Consider the following 24,252-nt stretch of genomic DNA (forward strand, 5'->3'; position numbering starts at 1 on the left):
TTAAATGTATTACAATAAGCAACCCTAAAAACTAGATATTTGAAAACCAGCGGCCAAACTAAAGTTTGCTGAATGAAGCCAAACTTTTTCTAACCAATTAAAATTTGTTAAATGTCATGTTATTGTGTACTATCCATTGACTCAGTATTTTACTATGCTGGACAGCATCTATTTAAAAAACAATGTGAGAAATAAGAAAAAACAAAACAAAAGCAAACCTTGGGGTCTATAATATATGAAAAATATTTCAGGATGAATTGTATAAACCAGAAATCTCAGCTGTTCTAGGTGCTATATTCCTCTAACACATTCTAAATTTCAAAATGATACAGGAATAATTTTTAAAAATCGAGTGCATCAAATGCATGCTTAATTTATCTAAAATCTATCATAGTTCAGCTCACAAAAAAGTATGACAAGTCTTTGAACACGTTACTCAGAAAAACATTAGAGCTTTGCATCCAATTATTCACACCATTGACTATCCATCCCATAATGTAGTTTATGTTAATCTGCTGTACAAATCAACCATGTAATAGCGGTCAGATAATTCTAATCTTACTCCAACAGGAGCAGCAATAAAATTAGAAAGTAGTTCTACTTTATAGTAATTATAATCAAGACAACAGCAATGGAATAAAGAAGAGGGAGAATTTGTCTCAGCTTGTTCAGTAAGCGTTTTCCGCATTTTGATATAATGAGGATAAAGTTATCACAACCAAATAGGGGAAACTGCTTTCTCTTTATTTAGGTCTTATGGAGAAAATGAACCATGGCCACATATTATCTTTTTTAAAAAATTCAGTTTTACATAATCCAAAGTAGCTAGGACCAAATAATCAGAGAAATAATTCATGTAAAAACCGAATTTTATCAAAAATCTAATGTAGGATACAATTCAAATTATATAAAGACAGCTTAAGTTCATAACATCCCAAATGTATGACAGCTGTAAAGCCCTGACAGGTGTGAAAGTACTTGCTCTCAGGTTGCTTTAGTCCAAAGAGTAGAGCTGAATCAGTAAGACCAAACTAAGTACCTAACCTTTTGCCAACATTAGTTTAGACTGCAACTGTCAGGAGAAATAGCCATGATACACAGTTCTACTGTTACCAAGTATAACAGAAGAATATTTTTCATGAACATATCACAGTATCAGTTATACCTTTTATAAGAAAAAAATATGCAGGAACAAAAAAAGATAAAACAGCTATCACAAAGTCACAAAACATTACGTGTTTCAAAAGTGTCTCCCCCATAATTGCATCCGAAGGGGTAACACGGTGAGGTTAGAGGGCTGATGGTGCTAATATGAAAGGAAGCTGAGTATTGTATTTATTTCTTATTTTATACAACTCTTACTCTTTACACAAATGGTTATAGTCATGCCCGTAAAAGTGTAACCCATGGCATCTGAAAGCAAACACTCTCTGTAATTATTTAAAAGGGCCTTTTTACAAATTATAATACAAAGGTCTGTGCTCTATAAGCAGTCGTCCACTGTGCATCAAAACACTAAGGCTTACTTTTAATACAAAGACAAAGTGTTTGGGAGTTATGAACCACTGGATTTAACAAACATCATTTTATAATTGCTCTTTGCATCTTTTTTGTTTTGGGGATCTTCCACTTCACCAGGGTGTTCAGTAGCTTGAAGCTCTTCAGCAGATTCTTCTTTCTCTGACTCTGAATCACCTTCAGAGTCATCAGGACTTTCAGGTTCAGGCGACTCATCATCATCATCATCATCATCATCACCTCCAGCCACATCTCCTTCTCCATCATGATCTTCTGCCTCACTGAAGCCAAGTCCGCAATGTCGTCGATATCTTCCTGATAATTTACTGTCCATACTTGGCTGATACTGAGACTCCAATTCTTCATTAATTTTCTTGTCTTCTTCCCCGTCCGGAAGTGAGACGTCGGTTTGTGAGCTCCTATAACAAGTCGACCGGTATGTTCCTTCTTTCCTGCACCCATAAGCCTCAAGAATTTTTGTTTTCTTTCTTCATCACCTAAGTCTGTTGCCTCCCAATTGCTAGATCCAAGACCGTCGTCTGGGGAGGCGGGACGCTTCACCCCGCGCGGGTGGGACCCCCTGGCAGCACTCGTCGTGGCGGGGACCTCGTGGGGAAATGCCGCACCCACCCGCCGCTAGCCTCAGCCGCGGAGACACCAGCCGGCACCTGCCACCGGTCCAAGCGGCGCCACTCCAGCACGTCACTCCAGTAGTTAAACTACTACTCCAGTAGTTTAACAAGTAAAACTACTTGTTAAAATGCCCTTTAACACCTATGCTTTTTTGTATATATGTCAAGTTTCACAATTAAAGAAAATGTTCGTAAAACGCGACCAGGTAACTTTAAAACCATCGCAGGTTTTCTGACTCAGGAATTTGCTTTTGGCGACTCAACTGAGACGGGAGAGACGTCTTTTTCTTTGCGGCGGCTTCTCTCTGAGACCGTGTGGCCCAGCGGCCCCGGCCCGGTGAGCGACCGTCCGTCGGGTGGGTTCCTTTATGACGGAAGGAAAAGTGCAGGTGACGTCATCGAGGGTGGCGGTCAAGGCCAGGATTTGTGGACGCCGAGCAGGGGAGCGGGTGCGACAGCGCCGCGCAGGGGAACCGCGCCCGAACCCCCGCGGCCTTGGGGCCGGGCGCAGGGGCGACACGAGCCCTCTACCAGGACCCCCGGGGTCCCGGTCGCGGGCCTTATGCCCACGTGCGAACCTCACACACTAGTTAACAACAACGAGGGCGAGAAAGGAAATTCTTGGACTCTTCGGTCCTCTCGACTTGGCCTTGCATCCATCAGAGAAAAGACTTCCTTCTAAAACTTGCAGGAACAAAGCACGAACTCTAAGCTGAGTGCCTGCAAACGCCAGAGAGAAGGGACAGCTTTTAGACCCGCGCTGAAAGTTTAGCGGAGCGTTTAGTTCTTACCGCCCCGACACCTGGGATCCCAGGTATTGAGAGCCTCTTTCGGTCCTCGCCGGCCCCGGGCACCCCTAGCTGACCACCGCTTCCACGGATCTTACCGCCCTTTAGCGCCTCGATGGGGCTTCCGGGAACTTCAAGAGTGGAGGGAGGGTAAAGAGATCTTGCAGGCGTCGCATGCAGACACCTCTTCCAGCCGGTTTACCCCAGACTTGACTTTCTCTTAAATTTCTAAATTAAAGAATTTAGAAGGAAGCAGAGGGCGCCCTCGAGAAAGGATAGGGCTCCTCTACAGCCCTCTTCCAGCATTTTTACTGGCTCTCGGAGGCATCCAAAGCCAGCGTCAGCCCACACCCCTGTCCAGTGCTCTGCCTCCCCCTCGCTCTCTGGATCTGCCTGAAGTTTTCTTCTTTTTCTGGACACCTTCCCTTCTTCTCCTATCTTCTCCCCTTCACTTTCCCTGCTGTCGCAGGAAAAGGATGGGAAGTAAAGAAATGGTACCTATGAGCAAGGTGAGAGTAAGAATTAGAAGGGACATCCTCACCTTCCTGCTGACTTGGTAAACGCTGCTGAGTATAAGTGACTTTTTCATTTCAAACCTTGGTGAAGGTCAGTGGTTTTCATCCAGTGTTCGTGCTTCCTTCCATAACATAGCCGTTCCCCCTACTTCACGGTTTCAGAGACTTTTTTTAACTGGAGGGAATGAAATGTTCTCATCACCAGTTGTAAACCATATGTTCAACTCTACCTATTTTCTCTGCCGGCAATAATTAGCAGCTAGTTGAAATTATTTGTATTATTTGCGTGTAGTATTTTGGTCTGGCAGTGAGTGGTCTAAAAGAAGGCAGAGTACAGCCCAAATGTCCATCAACGGGTGAGTGGTTAAAGAAGTTGTGGGATATACATTTGATGGAATATTATGCAGCTGTAGGACGTCGTGAGGTCAGGAAGCACGTAGCAAAACGTGTACGAACCTCAAGGACATTGTGCTGAGTGAAATTAGCCAGAAACAAAAGGATAAATGCCGTATGGTCTTACTAATATGAACGAATATTAATGAGCAAACTTGGAGAATTGAAGTTAAGAATAGAGGTCATCAGGGCATAGAAAAAGGGTAGAGATTGTGCAATTATACTGAAAGTATATAGATTGTGCAACAGGACTGATGGTAAAAATTCAGAGATTGATAGCACACTACCACCTGGCTGTAGTACAATAATATAAGTACAGTGACTGGAAAAGTAAATAATACAAGAAGGCAGAGTAAAAGAGTAGTGATTAGAGATGGCTCTTGTTTGAGTTGTACATAGATTAAGTTAAATTCAAACTCCGTCCCCTACTAACTGCTTGACATTCAAGTTTAGTGTTCTTCTCTAGGCCTCTTTCCTCCATCTATTAAATGTGGATAACAAAATCTCAAGGTTTTGGAAATCCTTAAAACAGAAAAGACATAAATTGGATGGAGACCAGGTGACTTACTGACTTGGCAATCTGGCCTCCTTACGGTTTGGCTCCCTATAACCTTCTCCCTCTCTGCACTATGGTGTTCTACATTCCCACCACATTGAAAACTGCCCCCATAACTCTTTCACCCTGAAAAATTGCCTTTTTTGTCATTTTGTTCACCAAAGTCTTTCTCAATTTCCAAATCCAGATCTGTCGTGTCCTTTAAGACTTAGATGCCGTAGGCAGGAATTCACTCTCTCTCTTTTCACCTGCACCTTCAAACTACTACTGATGTCAATCGTTTGATATTCCTTATAAGCTGCCATGGACCATCTCAAACTCAGATGTTGAGGTGAAGAAGGTAGGGAGATATTTTTCTTTTTGTTCTTAATAGAAGACAAACTTAATCTGTGCCCAAGATGTATGAAAACAATACATACTTGTTTTCTCCTGAATCTCATTTGCACCTCTACATATATGCTCATCATTAGTTGGAATGTCTTTGTCTTTAAGAATGATGTATCTGTCACTTAGGAAGGTCAAATCTGTCCTTTTAACCAAGGACACTATAAGCTACTTAACATAATTAATTGAGTATTAAGTCTATACACCACTCTTTTCAGGGGATTTCAAAGCTTTCTGTCACAAGGATCTCTGTTTGGGTGGAAAGCAGTAAAGATAACTTTGTCACTAGTTGTACCTCTGCAAGTAAAAGAAGTTCAGTGATAAGGACTCCCTTACAAAGAATAAGATGCCTCGGGCTACTACAGAGCAAATATGTTACTTCAAGCCTCTTGGTAAGGAGATCTGTGGCAAGCTTGAAAAATTAGTGGTCAACAGAATGAAATATTCTTTGATACCTTATTTCCTCTTATTTTAGTAATATCAAAAATCCATTTGGGAACACATTTTCAAATAAATGACTTGATACCAAGATGATACCTGTTCTTGGTCCGTGCAGTGTCAGTAGCCTAGCTAGTGACCCTAATATCACTTTTATTAAAAGTCCTTTAGGCCATTTCTCTGTCATCAGCACTCTGATTGTGTACTCATATTATCAAAATACTTTGGTATTTTCCATATATAGTTTGATACAAAACTGTGGTGATCTGTCACTATTTCCTTTATACTGTGCAGTCCATCAGGGTGAACTACTTTGGTCTTCTGAAAACTCAGCTCTCTCACAGCACAGACCATGAGCAAACATTCTTTACCAAAATGTCCTCTCCTATAATTCCTTGGCTGTAGGTTGTGCTGTTTACCCCCCTCTGCTTCTCTGGTGGTACCTTTCTCACTGAGGAGGCACTTGATGTGTTCGCATCCTTGTGCATGCTAAAGGGCAGTCTTTTTCGGTAGTTAGGTCACTGCCTCCAGACCTCTGTGATAATTGGGTGACACTGGGCATCTTTGAGAATCAATTTTGTTTTTCCCACAGGACCTGACGTACAAGACTTTAAAACCCCCTCCCCCACTGTTTTTTGGTTCATGTGGACATCAGCAAGGGTCAATGAAACACCCTCTTCAATTTGGAAATGGGGAGCATATTGAGAGGCAGATGCTATCGTGGATGTCATTGGTTCACCTTTATTCTGAGACTCCCCTCACTGTACAGCCACATCCTAACTCTCTGCTAAATAATAGTCTTCATTCCAAATTTACACCTTTTGTGCTGAAATCACCTAAAGCTCTAACAGATTTATCTCTTGCCAATCAGTCCAGTGGCCTAATTTTTTTTTGCTCTTGTTGGAATATTAAGTGTTTGCAAATGCCCATTTCCCACTCTGGCAAGTGTTCCCCCACCCGAGGCCAAGAAAGAAATTATCTACGTATACATCACCCAGGAGAAGATTTCATGAGATCCTTCTTTTTCCTTCTAAGGATACTGGTTCTCCTGAAAAAAAATGAAGAATTGAAAGCACTATTTTTGCCAAGATTTCTAGACCCTTGTGATGATTTGAAGATGTATGGGTCCGAGAAAATCATACTCTTAAAGCTCATCCATTTGTAATGTTGTAACTTTACTGTAAAGAGGAAACTTTGATTAGATTACTTTAGTTAAAGTCTGGCCCAAGGTGGGACTTAATCATTTTATGGGGGTCCTTTATAAATGAGAGGAAGAGACAGAGAGACAGAGAGAGAGAGAGAGAGAGAGAGAGAGAGAGAGAGAGAGAGAGAGAGAGAGAGAGAGGGAGAGAAGGGGAGATGGAGAGGATGAGGGAGAGGTCCAGGGGAAGAAAGTATTGCTTAATGATGCCTTGATTTGCACATTTTCATGGCCTCAGAACTCTCAGCTTGTAACTTAATAAATTCCCATTGTTAAAGCTGATCCGTTTCACAGTATCTGCATTTCAGTGGCTTAGGTAAAACAAATCTCATTAAAATAAAAGAATTTAATGCATCCCAAACAATTCTACTCAACTTGAGTCAATGTTCTTGTTGTTACTACCCTGTTTACAAATGGAAAGAGGACAAGTGTGGAACTAATTTCTTGATATACCATGGCCAGTCTTGGATGCTGTTTTTGGTTATATTAAACCCCATCTATCTTGCGGAAATTAAAAACTACCATTTTGAGGAGTCATCCACATTTAGTGGTTGTTTCTCTGAATGCTATCCTAATATATTCTCATAAACTAACATGTCATGAGCTTCTGACCAAATGACCTTGGTTGACAATAGGAAAAAGAGAGTTTGTCCAGGGGCACAAACTGAGAAAGAGTTCTTGCATGGTTTTTGTTTGTTTGCTTTGCTTTTGTGTTCTATGGTGCTCAGAATAATAGTGGTGGTGAAGGGTGAGCCACCTCCTGTATTTTGCTTTTCATCTCTTCTTCTTTCTCACCTGGACCTTTGATCCCACCCTTATTTCTTCAGAGTTTGAAACTATCAGATATCCTTGGAATTTTTTTATTTTTCCCACAGTGCCATTGTTGAGGTCCACAGAAATGATCTCATTCCCTGAACGTGCTGCAAGAGAAGGAAGGAAGAGCCCAGTTCAGATACATTTTGCTCTGGGGTCTCTAAACTGCAGGCAGAAGCATTTAACACAATTCTTACCAACATGAAATTTGGGCTTCCTAATTTTAAATAGACCTGGATTTGTTTTATAAAAGTGTTTTAACCCCATGTTCTAGTTTGCAATCTGCCAGAATGCAGTATACTCAAAATGCGATCGCTTTTAAAAAGGGGAATTTATTAAGTTGCAAGTTTACAGTCCTAAGGCCGTGAGAATATCCCAGTTAAAGCAAATCTATAAAAATGGCGAAATGAAGGCAACAACAAGACGTTACTCACTCAAAAAAGGCCCATGAAGTTCAAGGTTTCCCTTTCAACTGGAAGGGCACATGGCGAATATGGCGACATTTCCTAGCTTTCTCTCCAGGCTTCTTATTTCATGAAGCTCCTCTAGGTGCATTTTTTTTTTCTGGAAAAAGAACCAAGTATTTATTTAACTTTTTAAAATCTTTTCTTACTGTGAAATATAGCAAATGTAGAAAAATAAATAAATTTCCAAGTACATTTTAACAAGCAGTTATAAAACATTAAAATTTGGTATGGGTTAAATTTCCATGAGTGTACTTTTTTTCTTCTAGCTATTCCAAGACAGTGGAGACTAACCAATATATCAATATAATGATTCAGCAGTCATACCCATTTGTTAAATCCTGTCTTCTCTGTTATACTATATCAAGGACTTTTTTTCCCACTTTTTTATCCTCACAATTGACTTTTTTCCCTTCTTTTTGTGAACAATAACATATAATCAAAAAAGCTACAAATTTCCAAGCAGGGCACCACAATTAGTTGTAGAACATATTTCAGACTTTGACGTGGGTTACAATGTCACAATTTTAGGTTTTTATTTCTAACTACTCTAAAATACTGGAGACGAAAAGAGATATCAATTTAATGATTCAACATTCATATTCATTTGTTAAGTCCTATCTTCTATGTATAATTCCATCATCACCTTTGATCTCTCTTTACCTCTCATTGGGGTTGTGTGGGTTATGGCAATTTTAAATTTTTTATATTTTGGAAGGGTCTGTCACTAATATGGTGTAGGGAGATGGAAATATCTGATGTGCTGGAGAGGCTGGCTTAAGTTTCAGGACTTATTTCAACCAGACACCCATCTGGAGGTTGTAGGTTTCTGGAAAGTTACTGCAGTGCCTGGAACCCTTGTGGAATCTTATAAATTGCCCTAGGTGTTCTTTAGGATTGGCTGGAATGGTCCTGGTTGGGGGTTGGCAGGTTATGCTAGGTAGCAAATTCTACCTGAAACATGTGTAAGAGCAACCTGCAGAGTAGCCTCTCGACTCTATTTGAACTCTCTCTGCCACTGGTACTTTATTAATTACACTTCTTTCCCCCCAGCTGGTCAGGGTGTAATTGTTGATCTCATGGTGCCAGGTCTGGATTCATCCCTGAGGGTCCTCTCCCATGTCGTCAGGGAGACTCTTACCCCTGGATATCATGTCCCACATCGTGGGGAGGGTAATGATTTCACTTGCAGAGTTGGGCTTAGAGAGACTGAGGCCACATCTGAGCAACAGCAGAGGTCGTCCAGGAGTAACTCTTAGGCATGCCTATAGGCAGTCTAGGCTTCTATACTACCTATATAAGCTTCACAAGAGTAAGGTTCATGATCGAGGGCATGGCCTATTGATTTAAGTGTCCCTAAAGTTTGACACAGTATCAGGGGATTCCCTGATGGTAAGGTTTAATAGTTGCATAGTCTTTCTCCCCTCCCTCAGGCAACTTTGCCAATACTTTTTGATTATCTGGTTAATATACTCTAGAATGTTTCCATTCATTACAATAATCTATACAGGATTAAAGGACCTCTTTCTCATTCTGTGCTCTCTATAATGTTTCAGTTGTTCAAATGAACTATACAGATAGGTTGAATTAGATTATGTACAACAGAAAATTTCAATTCCAGATTAAATAAAAGTTTCTTCTACTGGTTTCAAAGAGTATGTGTGGTCCTAAAATATAGACACTGTCTTCCTTATCCCTATGTTCTGAATTACTTTTACCCCAACTTGTTCGACTTTGTTCTTACCACTAAATACCAGGTCATATATATAAAAGAGCCTCTCAAAAATCCAGAAACAATACTCCAGACTTAATGTGTCTGCTCTAAAAGCTTACAATTTAGGCCCCTGTTTTCTCATAAGCATTTTCTAAAGGTGACCATACCATTGTTGTTTTTTTGATTCTGCTTTATTTTGTCTCACCAAATATCCCACATGTTCATTCACATTGTTGCATGCCTCACAACATTGTTTCTTTTTGTAGCAGCACAACCTTCACTCATAAGTATACACCATCCTTTGCCATTCTATGTCTCCTTCAGTGCATCCTTCAGCCACCTGCATTCATTGGGCATCGTGACGAGGGCCCAAAGTCCACAGTCCATCAACACTTTCAATTTTAGATAATTTCATTGCTCCCAAGAGACAGAAAACCAATAAACACACACTCACCAAATAAGAAATCTAAACCTCCTCTTAATTCTTCTCCCTCACCCCGTTATTTATCTCTGCTAATGCGTGGTAGTGCTGATGGTTTCCTTTTGAACATAGTTCATAACATGCAATAGGATTTCCCCACCTATACCCTGGACTTAAACACTGTTTATACAACAATCACATCTTTGAAGTAAATCTTACAAGAACTCATTCGTATTTCTAATATGAGTCAGTGGGACACGTAGGTCTATACAACCCCTTTCAACCTTGTTCATCTTCAATATTGTAATGTTACTTCTAGACCCACTAGAGAATCACCTTCTATTCCCTTACATTGGAGTTCAACTTCACTAGCTAACGGTTCACCCATCCCTAGCTTTTATGTATCTTTATGTCCCCTGTATTCTGTATGATAAGTCTCTGATTATACCTTTATGCTGGTCATAAAAGTGAAATCATACAGTATCTGTCCTTTTGTGTCTGGTTAATTTTGCCCAGCATTATGTTCTCAAGGCTCATCCATCTTGTCATGCACCTCAGGACATTGTTTTGTCTTACTGCTGCTAATATTTCCTGGAGCATATTTTCTTCTTCATTTCCAATGATCTGGCTACGTAGGCTCTCATGCCTCTCGTGATTTTCATGGTTGTCTCATGTCTCTGCTCACTCTCTCCAAAATTCTACCTCTTTTCAAGTATTCCTGGGAATGAATTGAGACCTACCTTGGAGCTGGGGGGTGGGGGATGTGGAGAAAAGAACCTAGAATGGATGGAGTCATAATTTCCTTTAATCAAAGGTTAATACCCACGATTGGGTGAGTGACATGTCCATGGAGATAATAAAAAGCTCCCGCCCAACAATATTGAATGAGGATTAAAGGACAAGAATTTTCTGAGGTCCACAAATTGAAACTGGCACACCCCACTTCTTTTCAACGTGTGTAGTGTGATTCCCATCCTCACTGTCTTTTGGGCAGTGACACCATCAGAAATGTTTACATTTCTGACCAAACAAGCTGCTCTTAAGCTTGTAGCAGAGCTAAGCAGTCTGCCCTTAATCTCAGTGGTTGAAAAAGTCCTCTCCAGACTCAAGTTTCCCAGTTTAGAGGCTGAGAGGTATGATGTGTGTGGAGCCCCCTACCTATGTGATAACTCGATCTGAGCCTCTTACATACACTAAGCCCAGCTGTGTAGGTCACCCAGCACACAGCCATATCAGGAAGTAGCCAACAATTCCACTTATCTATGGAGTATAAATTCAGAACAGTGAACCAAATTGAAAACCTGGTCATGGCATTTAAACCAGGTCCACAGGTGCCGACCAGGACCCCTGTTGGGTGTGAGGGCGTTGGAGCGAGTCAATATTCTAGATCCTCTCCGCTTTTCCCTGCCTCTGAGACCTTGGCCATGCTTTTTAATCTCTATGGGCCTCAGTCTTCTGATCCCTATAACGAGAATGTTGTGACGACGCAAGAACTTAACACAGGCAGAACCGTTGGAAGTGTGAGTGTGGGTAGTGCTTGAAAAAACAGGACCTGATATTAATCATTTCTGCATACTACAACAGAACAAAACAAGCAAATAACGAATTTGTCAACCACTTTTTTTTTTTTACTGTTTGCATTTTTTTTTTAAATTTCCTCTAGGTGGGGTTTTTACTGTCAGTTTTCCCACACTGTGGATTATTTCTTATCCTATCACAAAAAGCCCTCAAACTAGCTAATGTCAAATTTGGGGAATGGAATCCTCTTACATGTCATCTTTCCAAGGGAGTCTCCTTTTAGAAAGAAATCAAAAGGTTACTGCAAGCATGTGAATAAATTCCACTCTCACCTTTCCACAGTCTTGACCACTTCACCTTACCCCCTCCATATTTTTAGAAAATACTCTGTAATAGTCGAGAAAATTTGAGTTCACAGTCTCATTTGGGAAGTGTTCAGTTTCAATGCAATTCCATGTGTGGGCTTGGGGAAAATTATTCTTGGGTTTCATCATCTGTAAAATTGTATTAACAATATCTACCTACCTTGCAGAGGAAGTCGCTCATTTTCTGGCATGTTTTCAGTATTCAGTGAAGTATGTCTCTCTAGTCTTTAAGTTTTTTCTTTCTTTGTTTGTTTTTTAGGAATTCTGGATCCCTTGAATAGACATTGCCCACTAAGGCTGACTTAACCCTCTCCCACTCACACTGTCATGCATAGATGGATTGAATCTGACTTAATACTCAAGGTTTGCAAATGTCCCTGATTCCAGCTGGTAATGATTTGAGCCTTCTGAAAAGTATGCCTGTTTTTGACATAAGGTGCACCCAAACACATACTGACACCGACAATTGAGATTGATTTGATTTTTCAGACTGAGAATCTCTAAATGAGAGAAAGGGGACTATCTGAATCAGTGGAAAGGGCTGTAAGGCGATGGAGAACGTGTGTTGAGGAGGACCCACTGGAGCGCAGGAACTTGGGGAAGATCTCGAGCAAAGGGAGAGAAACCAGTCAGGAAAAACAGAAGATTCTGGCGCCTCTGGTGGCCAGCAGGTTCGCACCTGCGCGCAGAGACCTCAAAGAACTTCAAGTCCTTTAACCACTCACAGTGCCTTATTAACCCAAATGCAGCACAGTGGTAGGCAAACGGTAAGATAATAGTCCGCGTGAGCCGGGTCTGGTCTGCGGCGCGTCAGCAAACACTCTGGCCACAAAGAATTTCCTGGCTTATCCAGGGCCCCTCGCTCATGGATTAAATAACTCATCCCTTGTAAATCGTGAACCAGACGAGAATGGTGACATTGGAAAAGGGCGCCCTACAAGAGATTCGAGCTTCCTTCACCAGGGAGTTTATCCTCCTGCCACTCATCTCTGAGGCACGCGCGGGCTCGCGTCTAAGTCTTGGGGACCCGCGGGAAGGCGAGCTGGGACTGACCTCGTGGGAGAGGGAAACCCTGTGAGGAGAATTTGAGAGAACCGGGGTCATCTGCATTCACTTTCACACCTTTATAAATGACCATCGATTCGTTTGATGGCTGGAAACTGACTTGTCCTTTCCCTGGCTCAAAGGACTCAAAGGAAATCTGATTGGAGGGGGAGTGCCAGGTGAGAGGCTGTGGGGAACAGAGCAGCTCCCTCCCTAACTGAAGAGGAGGGTTCCAGGAAGCTCTCCAAGGTGCTCAGAGGGAAAGGAGAGAGTTCCGGGAGATCCCTTCCCAAGAGAGGAAAGCCTGTGGCTACAGAAGCCAGCCAAGGGGAAAGCTCAGAGAGCAGGTTTCCCAAAGAGCCAGATTTCACAGAGGACCTTCTGTTCGGCCCAAGAGAGGAAAGAAAGGATAAAAATATGTAAATACCAGTCAAAATTAAGCTATATTATTATATAAAGAGGGTCAGTTGTGGGCTTATGTGGTTTATTAGAGGTAGATAGTGAGCTAGGATTTTTTTTTAACAGCTATGTCAGGGAAAGTAAATTCACAGACTCTGGTTCCCAATTCTGGGAACAGAACAGCATTTCCAGGACAGAAATAGATCCCGTGAAATTTTCAGATAAAAGGAAAAAGTTCCCTCATGCTCTTACACCCCAAACTATCCCTTGCAGTTAAACATGACTCGCCTATATATCCTCTGGGGCAAGAATAAAACTCCGTTCTCCGCATTCTTGAGCGTTATCATTTGATCCTGCAACCATAGCACTGAACAAATAACAGCTACTTCAACTCATATTAAGGTTAATAACATTCAAATCAATTATTCATTTTGCAGAATATCATACATTGCCCTAGAGAATTAATCTTAACTTCAAAAAACCTTTTGGGCACAAAAGAGTTAAAGTATTTCGTTATCATAATAGCAAAATAGAAATAACGTGAATGTCTAACAAAGGAAAATACTCAAGTAATTTTTGCTGCGTCTGCATAAAAGAAGAAAACCAATCTACTAAATCACATTTGGGACGCTCCTAGAAAGATTTATGATATAATATTCAGTTAAATTAGTAACATACGAAATTGAGAAAGAGAAAAGCAGCCTGTGACATTCAGGATCTGGCCTTGATGTTCTCTTGTTGAGCATAATTAGTCCACAGAACATTCGTATCAGACAAGGTCACTCCATGACCATGATGGGGCAAGACATAATAAGACCACTCTGTAATCCTGTCTGAACACAGACAAAAATGATGAACTTTGTTAAAACCTCAATAAAGACCAAGTATCCCCCACCTTGGCAAATATGAGTGATTGCATCTTCTTTACCAAATTCAGCCTCAGCCTTGCTCTATTCTTCCCTCCTTCCTGATGAGATTTATTAACCTACTGAATCTCTGAATAACCCGTTTCCTAACTGCATCTAATCTAGAGCAAAGGACTGTTTCCTTCAATCTTCCCCCTAATCACCTAACTGCAAGAAGTCCTTTATCTCCTTTCTAGTCCTCTTACTGAAAGCCCCTTGCTACCCCATATTGTGTGTTCTCCTTCACTGCAAGGACCAATAAACTCAGTGTGGTGAACCGCGGGCATATTTCAGGTGGTCTTTGGCTGGCAGATATTGGCCCAATTTATATTCTGTGTGACTATTTTTGCATTCACACTACTAAAATGGAGTAGAATACACCATTACACCATTCTAGTATTGCATTTTCTATTATGAATGACTTGTCCCTTCCTTCCCAATCTAAATTAGTAAATTAATAATAATTTTTTTTTTTAGACAATAAGAGAGGCTTCATTTCCATTTAGAGAGGAGAGCTCATGACATCCATAAAACCCAACTTCGTAGTCGGCAGGATTCGAACCTGCGCGGGGAAACCCCAATGGATTTCTAGTCCATCGCCTTAACCTCTCGGCCACGACTACATGGATAACTTTTTTTTTTTTTGCAACCTATAGAAAGAAAATATTCCAGCTGGTATGATGTAGCACATGTAGAGTTCAACAAAGCAAAGCAGAAGAATGCTTAAGCAGAAAAAGTGTGTTCAGAGAGTTGGGCAAAAACCTTCAGGTGAAAAAAGGGTTTGGAGAAAGACCAACCTCCCTCTCTCGGACAGTCCCTAACATTTAGGAGCACTGGCAGGAAAGAGGTCACTGCACACACATCTACGTTGAATTTTCTTGTTGCTGATGTTGTTTCTGGAAATATAATTAATTTCTAAATTGGCTGCGAATACACTGCCCTTTCTTACCGTGTATATTAATTCCAAAAATTCATCTGGAGGTATTTTGAATTTGTCTGGGTAATAATAATATAATGTATTTTCTTTTGATTGCTCATACCATTTTTTATAACCTTAATGTGCTAATACATGTGGTGGAATCTTAAAAGTGTTGACATAAATGGAAAGGCTGGAGGGAACTGCCTGAAAATGTAAAGCTGTGTTCCAGTAGCCATGTTTCTTGATGATGATTGTATAATCATTCAACTTCATTCAGTGTTTTAACATAATTGTATTACGTTAGGTAGTATTGTGCTGTCCATTTCTGAGTTTTTATATTCAGTCCTGTTGCACAATCTGTATCCCTTCAGCTCCAATTACCCAATATCTTATCCTATTTCTATCTCCTGATGGTCTCTGTTACCAACGAAATATTCCAAGTTTATTCACTAATGTCAGTTCATATCAGTGAGACCATACCGCATTTGTTCTTTTGTTTTTGGCTAGTCTCACTCACCTTGATGGATGTCTTCAAGGTCCATCCATGTTGTTACATACTTCATAACTTTATTCTGTCTTAAGGCTGCATAATATTCCATCGTATGTATATACCACAGTTTGTTTAGTCACTCGTCTGTTGATTGACATTTTGGCTGTTTCCATCTCTTTGCCATTGTAAATAATTCTGCTATATATTTTTTTAAAAAAATTTTAAAAAGCATTGACATAGGTAATGTGTTCAACATTGTACTATAAACAGTGTATTTCCTGTAGTTTATTTTACCTTGAGAAAATAATGTGTCTTCTTACTTTTCTTCATTTGTAAAAAAAATGTTAATACAGCCAGCTGTATTATATACATATATATTCTTTATTAGAGAAGCCGTGGGTTTACAGAAAAATCATACACACTCAACAGGATTCCCGTGCCCCACCACATCACCAATATTCTGCATTGGTATGGAACAACTGTTACAATTGATGAAACCATATTTTAATAATTGCATTATCAATTCAAGTCCATGGTTTAATTTAGGGTTCCCTGTGTTGTGTTGCTCCATGGATTTTTAAAAATTTTTTATGGTATAAAGCTTAGTACATTTTACATTAATAAATCTGTTAATTGCTTAACAAGGAACAAAGGAGTCTCAATAAAATGCTCTGGACCTGACGCCAGTGAAAACTTAAATGGTGGTGAATCACAAGCTCGACCTTCAGGAAGGAGGTACAAGAATGGATCCATAACCCTGCTCCTGACCTTTACCTTATCAGGCTACCTGCCTTCTATTTCTACTTTGATTCACCTCCTTCTGCAGCAGGATTTTAGGAAGATCCTCCTTGTGTGTCTAATATTCAACACTGATAGCACAGAACAGAAGCACCCTGGTTTGCCTCACCTCTCGGATGTTTCCCAGGCAAAGGGATGACCTTCCACCCAGTCAAGGTTTTAGCTAGTTTTGAAAAGAGACTAGCTAAATTGTCAACCTACTCATCTGATCTTGAAAGCACACAGATACACCTTCAATCAGCATATACTATGCAATTCTGGTCCTAGCAGAGGCAGTAGCTTAAAAACATTTGCATATGACTGTGTGATTGTAAAATCCTTGTGTCTGATGCTCCTTTTATCTACCTTGCCAACAGATAAGTAGAACATATGGAATAAAAATAAGTGATAGGGGGAACAAATGTTAAAATAAATTTAGTTTCAAATGCTAAATGATCAATGAAAGGGAAGGGTAAGGGGTATGGTATGTATAAATTTTTTTTCTGTTTTCGTTTTATTTCTTTTTCTGAATAGATGCAAATGTTCCAAGAAATGATTATGATGATGAATATGCAGTTATGTGATGATATCATGAATTACTGATTATATATGATCAAAACAGGAATGTTTGCATTTGCTTTGGGTTTCTTGGTATTTAAAAAAATAAAATAAATTAAATTTAAAAAAAACAAAAAAAAACATTTGCAGTTCATTTCTTGTCAGAATCAGGGGAGGACTGTAGTATTGATGGAAGACATGTCAAGCCCATAAATTCCTCTAGTCTATATAGCCTTGATCTGTCCATGGCATAAACCATCTAAAAGTTACATAACATTAAAAACACTGGTATTCTCCGAGGTGGCTAGATGACTGGTGATGATTTTTTCTTCTTTTTCAATTCTTGTACTTTTCCAAATTTTCTACCATGAGAATGTGTTCTCGATTGTCTGGTGTGAAGAAAACGTGGAGCTCAGTTATCATAAAGAAGATGATTCTCAGGTCTATATTCAATGGCTCTGGGGTAATAGATAATAGCTATCTCAAATCTTTCTTTGGGGAACTCTTCGGTTCCTTTCATTTTCATTAGTTCTCCTTGCTCTATACTCTGTGCACAATTTTTGGTTTTAAATTCTTCAAGCAAATTGCGGTTTTCCATGACAACTTTAGTTATGTGATACTTGTATTCAGTAAAGAAAATACTCAGCATAGGTCAACAATTGTCAAGTGCTCCTAATTTAGGTAGTATTGCTAAGCCACATGTGTATTTTCCCCAATTCAAAGCCTCTTCCATGGTTATTTTGTAAGCAATTCTTAATGAGCCTCCAATAAAGAATGAATCATTCACAACCTTCTTTGCCAAATCTACAATCTTCCATCAGCTCAAGGTGTTGTAATTTCTTCAAAGTTATCTCAGAAGCACAAGAATTGCTGCTCTCTCCACAGGGATGCAATCGTGTCACCACACAACTCTGCTGACATTGGAGCAGAAGTGGCCAGAGCACACACACTTTAACGTTAATGGCATCATAGTATCATGCAGAACAGAAACGGGTTTACTGCGCCACAGACTGCGCATGTCCAATTCCACAGTCTTCTCACTTGGAGTACAGTCTTCGCACTGCTTACCCACCCCATCACAGTAAAGTTGAGTCCCTCGAACATAATCGTTACTGATAAATCCAGGGGCACAGACACCACTGTGTGTGAGACAGTGACCTTCTACCAAAGCATAATCCGCTTCGTGAAACAATGGTGCTATGAACATCATAGCGCAAATACCCGTTCAAGTTCCAGATTTCAATTCTTTTGAGTATAAACCTAGCAGCCAACTGATTTTTGACAAATTACACAAGCAACCCAATTCAGGAATGATCATCTTTTCAACAAATAGTGCTGTAGAAACTCAGTATCAATAGGCAAAATTGAACCTTTGTCTAAGCCTCACATTTAAACAAAATTCATTCAAAATGGATCATAGATTTCAGTATAAATCTACAAAAGCTTTAGAAGAAAATATATGAGAACATCTTTGAGATCTACGGCTTGAAGAAGAGGTCTTAGAGATAACAGAAGCATGATTCAGTTTAGAAAAATTGATAAATTTGATTTAATAGAAATTGAAACTTCTGCTCTAAAAAAAAAGACCTTGTCTAAAGGATGAAGAGATAAGTTAGAGACAGGGAGAAAATATTTTGTCACGTATCTGACAATATACTGTATCTATTGTATCAGAATATACAAAGAATTTTCGGAATTCAACAGATAAAAGAATCAAATTAGAAAATGACCAAAAGACAAGAAGATACATTAACTAAGAAGATACATGGAAAACAAATATTTGCATCACTGACCATCAGAGAAATTAAGACCACAGTAAGATGTGGCTTCACACTTATTAGAACAGCTAAAACATGTAGAAAATAGGGATAAGATCAAATGCTGGGAAGGATGTGAAGAAATTAGATCACTTGTACATTGTTGGTAGGAATGTAAAATGGATAGTCACTCTGGAAAATAATTCTGCAGTTTCTTATAAAATGGAACATGAAATTAGCATATGACCCACACTTGAGCATTTATCCCAGAGAAGTGCAAACTATGTTCACACAAAAAGCTGTACATGAAAATTCATAGCAGCTTTATGTGTAATAGCCAAAAACTGAAAGCAATCAAAATATCACTCAATGATTAAACAAACTTTAGTCTATTCATACCATGGAATAATACTCAGCAAGTAAAAGGAACATATACTGACAAATGCAAGAACATGGGAGGATGTCAAGTATATTATGTTAAGTGAAGTAAGCCAATCTATAAAATCACACACTATATGATTGCATTTATATAACATTATCACAATGACAAAATATGAATGCATGGGTAGTTTGGTGGTTAGAATACCCACTTTTCATGCGGGAGACCTGGGTTCAATTCCTGGACCATGAACCAAAGAAAAAAAGCCAAAATGACAAAATTATGGAGATGAGAACAAATTCATGGTGATCAGGGATAATGGGCAGAGAACACGGATATAAAAAGAGGGAAATCTTTGTGATGATGAAGTAGTTGTATATTGATTGCTGTGGTGGTTACACAAATCCGTATGATAAAATGTATAGAACTATATTCAAACATTATACCAATGTTAATTTCAAGTTTTTGAGATTATACTACAGTGATGTAAAATATAACCATTGGGAAAAACTGCATGAAAGGGAAATGAGACCTCTCTGTATCATTTTTGCAAATTGATAAGAATCGATAATTATTAAAATTTTTTAATGTTTTAAAATATGAAAGGATATTGCATTTTCTCAAATCATTTCTACACATGTATTGAGATCATCATATAATTATTTTCTTTTATTCTATTAATTTTATAAATTAAAAGGATTTGTTTTTATATGGATTAAGTTTTTAATGTTAAACCATCTTGCATTTCTGAAATAAACCCAAATGTGCCATGATTTATTATCTCTTTTATGCAGTGCTGGATTTATTTTGCTAATAGTTTAAAGGTGTTCGCTACTTAAATTCATGTGATATCTTTGTCCGATTTTGATATCACAGTTAGTTTGACCTCATAAGTTTCTGAGTCCTTTTCTGTTTTCTTCAATAGTCAAAGAGTGGTGATTATCTTCCTTAAAAATTTGGTAGAAATACACTAGTTTGCATATGAATCTTTACTGTGAGCATTGATTTAAATGACATGTTCAATTTTCTATATCGTAGGATCATGAACACTTTAAATTAACCTATTATAATTTAGGGAATTGTATTCTTTCTATAAATTTGTCCATTGTATTTAATTTTCAGATTTAATGACAAAGCTTTTCATCTTTTCCTTTTCTCAATTTTGATATCAGCTGGTGTTATAATAGTGCTTTCTCCATTATTGATATTGATTATGATTTCTTTAGTTTTTTTTCCTGCTTTCTGGGAGATTGTCAATTTTATTAGGAGATTATCAATTTTGTTAAGAAAATGCCCATTTTGTTGTTTTTACTGATCATTTCCATTTATATTCACTTTCTATTTATTAATATTTCTCTTGGCTTCATTATTTCTTTTCCTATAATTTCTTTGAGTATAAATTCATGATTGATTCCTAATCTCATGTACTGATTGCACAGATCATTATTCTTAAGCATTTATTTTATTAATACATATACTTAAGTGTGTCCTTCTGAAACACCTCCAATTGCACAACATGCCTCTTAATATTTATTATTTTTATTATCATTTATTTCAAAATTATTTCTAATTTCACTTGTGATTTCATCTTTGAATCATGAATTATTTAAAAGTATATTTCCTGTTTTACAAACAAAACACACTGAAATTTTTATGTTATTCATATATGGCACAATTTTATTGCTGTGAAATAATGGAGTGTATCTTTCCACAGCCCTTATGTTTTGGAACCTTGCTCTGTGGCTGATAAAATGTCAAATACGAGATGATTCCATATGTTTTATAAAATGTTTGAATCCTGAAGTTGACATATACACTGTTCTATATGTTAGGTCAAATCTCTGGGTTATATTGCTTAAAATTACTTTGTTTTTAGTTTTTAGATGCATCTTTTAAAATCAACTTTTCACAAAAAAAAAAAAAAATGAAATTAGCTTTTGGGTGCACGGGTGGCTCAGTGGTAGAATTCTCGCCTTCCGTGCAGGAGACCCAGGTTCGATTCCCAGACCATGCAAAAATTAGCTTTTCAGAGAGGTGAACTGTTCTAAAATATCCCTCTATAAATGTGGTTTTATAGGTTTATCTATTTACTTCCGTCAGTTCTTGGTGTTTTTTCTCCATCTCTTAATCTTCCAAAAGCAAGAACTTCTGGATAGAGCACGACTTACACAACACCTACGACGTGGGGCTGTCAGGTCCCACCTTTGTGTGAGAAATTACAAGAAAAGTCTAAAGGAAAAATATGAGTCCAATTTGTACAGGCTTTATATATCTACTTGAGAGAAATGCTGTTGCTCAGAAATACTTTTGCAGATTTCCTTCCTCCAAAGAAATGAGGAAAATAGAATTCAAATATAACGTCGATCATGGAAAGTTCATGGTAAGGATTGAAGAGAAGCTGCAGGATGGGTTCTAATCACTCCTGGTTAAAAATGAACCTGATCCCATCAACTTGGCCTCTCCAAAGTGCATCGTCAGATACCTATGTCCCATGAACACCGTGAGATTAGACACTCACAGAACCCATTTGACTAGCATCTCAGTTTCAGGAGTGGGTGAACCTTTGCCTTCTAATTTACAGTATTGAAGTTAATGATTCATGTGGCCTCAACTTAAAGATGTTTCTTCAGCAGCTTTATGCTAGATTTCACTTCAGAGACTCTGATTCTTAATAATTACAACTAAGTTACATGAAATGACATAGTCTGAGGCACAAAATCTTCAATAAATTTGTGAATTCTTAAGAATGTTTGCTAAGTGGTGTGGCTTTGTGTCAAGGTTCATCTTTGTGTGAGAAAGTACAGAAGTTTTATTCCGTATGCCATGGGTGCTAAGGCAAAAAGGGTTTCAGACGTTGCTCCTAATAACTTCACAGTCCATTGAAATGAGGGAAAATACACTGTGAGCTGCATTTTCTTGATTTGAGAAATGCATAAAAGCCTTTGGGTGGATATGTAGACCCACAAAAAATTCCTTTAAACTAGTACAAGCATCTTCTCTATATGAGCTTAATCCCACTTTTTCCCATGACAAGCAATGCTGACCATTATATTAAAGATGAAAGCTATACAGGAAGTTCCCATGCTCACTAGAATTGCCCTTGTTATTTTTCATGTTCATGCATTCCTAAAAGTAAACGGCTTTGGAGGCTTGTCTATGCAATGATTTTAAGTCCACTATGGGATTTTTTCTTTATCTTCTCTTTTAAACTTTACTATCTTATTTCTTCCCAGAATAAACTCTTGCCTCTTTTATTATCAGGATCCACAAGCCAAACTCCTACTACGCATTTTCTAAATAGGAAATCATGGCCCAGCACTTTCTTCAGAGCAGCAAAATCAATTCTTGCCCACCCTAGAAAAAAAGTGATCTATTTTTATTTGTATTTCAGCTTTCCATCCTATGAGAACCATTAGACTGGCAGTTACAGGCCTGTTGTCTAGGCTGCCCCTTAATGGGTTTTGTTTGATGTACCCGTTTCTGAAGCACCCCTCTCAGTAGCCACTGATCTCCACAAAGGCAGGAACTCTGCCTTTATCTTGTTTACCTTTCTGTTCCTGGGACCATGCACATCACCTGGCTCAAGAGTTTAAAAAAACTAAATTACCTAGAAGTGTTTGCTAATCTAATGACTTTTTTTCATAAGAACTTAAAAGAATCATTCTCTCTTTGAATACTCACTTATGTCAGCTCTAATTTCTTCTCTTCCCAGTTCCTCCTTCATTCTTTCAGATCTATATATTTTCTTAGAACAACCCTAGTCCAAGAAGTGGCTGCCCAGAGGGACCAGGTCTCTCACCAAGCCTGTTCTTTGAGGAATGCCTCTATATCCACTGGTACAAGTGCTGGGAAGGCGGTCTGCATTCCCACAATTCCTCCAACACAAATTCCAAGGTGTGACTTGGCTAAAGCTCTTGGATTTGGATGGAAATTTGCAGCTAAGGTAGTTTGATTAAAAATGAATCAAAGACCAAAATATAAGAGCTAAAACTATAAAACTTTGGGAAGATGATGTAGGAACAAATCTTCATGACCTGGAATTTGGCAATGGATTATCAGATATGACACCAAAAGCAGAAGCAACAAAGGAAACAATAGATAAACCTGATTTCATCAAATTTAAAACCTTTTGCACAAGAAAGTACATTATCAAAAAGATGAAAAGACAACCTAGAGAATGGGAGAAATAGTTTTGATGAGAACTTAATAGTCAGAATATATAAAGAACTTTTACAATGCAACAATAAAAAGATCAACAACCTAACTTAATGTATTTTAATTGAAACATTTTGTCGGCCTTGGAACTGTAAACAAGCAACTTATTATATTATCCTTTTTAAAAGCCATTCTGTTTCTGGTGTATTGCATTCCGGCAGCTAGCAAACTAGAGCATGGTTCCAGAGAGTTCTCCGGCTAAAGATCCATGCAGCACCTGTCAGACAATGTTGATGATTTCATCAGAAGTGATATTTCTATAGTTAATATTTTTCTGCTTCTCTTTGTCTCTGGGTGGTTCCTTAAAGAATTTGATGATCAGGACAGAAGCAGAAGTGCCACCTCAGTCTCGACCTGAGAGGCCAGTTTCACTGAATCCTTAGATCTTCCCAGTCATGTTGCTTTGGTGAGGTCATCACCAATTTGATTTGGAGATGGACCCTAGGGGCTTATCTAGGGGACCAGGGAAGAGGTCGCACCAACTTCCCTACTGGTGCACCTCAAGTTCATGACTTTGACCTCATTGGAATCCAACACGGATGTTGTAGAGGAGGTGGCTGGTGTTGGATGAACCCAGATGCCCATCCTCCGAAGAAAGTTGCACCTTGGCCTCCTCTGAGATGAATGTAAAAGCCATAATATGTAACTTTTCATTTGAATATTTTATTTGAAAACTGAGATATGCAGTTTTGTTTGCATGTTTTAAATTTTATATAAATGGTAGTTGATACATTTTACAATTAATTTGTTATTTCCACTTACTATACCATACTTCAGTATGTATATTCACCCAAGTTTTGTTTATCAATTCACTAAGTTCTGGACAAACGGAATGACTAAAATTCCCACTGGTAGATATCTTCCTACAGATTTGTGGGAAAAATTCAATGGGATAAATAGAATGGAGCAAAAAAGATCAATCAAATGGTGTGTTTAATTTTTTAATTGGATGGTACCAGATTTCTCTCCAAAATGGCTCCATAAATTTTGAAACAATAGTCCACAAGCATTTGAATATTTTGAAATTTCTGTCATTTAAATTTTTACCCATTTAAAAGGCGTCATGAGATACATCATTATTTTAAATTG

The 24,252-nt window shown here is 38.6% G+C and overlaps 1 long non-coding RNA gene, 1 other non-coding gene and 1 pseudogene across 2 annotated transcripts; 1 reads left to right on the top strand and 2 right to left on the bottom strand.

The window, feature by feature from the left end:
* Positions 1 to 1,188: 1,188 nt before the first annotated feature.
* LOC143668713 (small acidic protein pseudogene) lies at positions 1,189 to 2,372 on the bottom strand (annotated as a pseudogene).
* A 166-nt stretch (positions 2,373 to 2,538) lies between these two features.
* Positions 2,539 to 14,206, top strand: LOC143669266 (uncharacterized). The gene is made up of 3 exons (XR_013168811.1): positions 2,539 to 2,599; positions 2,662 to 2,964; positions 11,980 to 14,206. It is a non-coding gene; the product is annotated as an uncharacterized LOC143669266 (long non-coding RNA).
* A 403-nt stretch (positions 14,207 to 14,609) lies between these two features.
* TRNAS-AGA (transfer RNA serine (anticodon AGA)) lies at positions 14,610 to 14,691 on the bottom strand. The gene has a single exon. It is a non-coding gene; the product is annotated as a tRNA-Ser (tRNA).
* Between the last annotated feature and the right edge of the window lie 9,561 nt (positions 14,692 to 24,252).

The sequence above is a fragment of the Tamandua tetradactyla genome, chromosome 25, assembly GCF_023851605.1.
Source record: "Tamandua tetradactyla isolate mTamTet1 chromosome 25, mTamTet1.pri, whole genome shotgun sequence".
Taxonomy (NCBI): domain Eukaryota; kingdom Metazoa; phylum Chordata; class Mammalia; order Pilosa; family Myrmecophagidae; genus Tamandua; species Tamandua tetradactyla.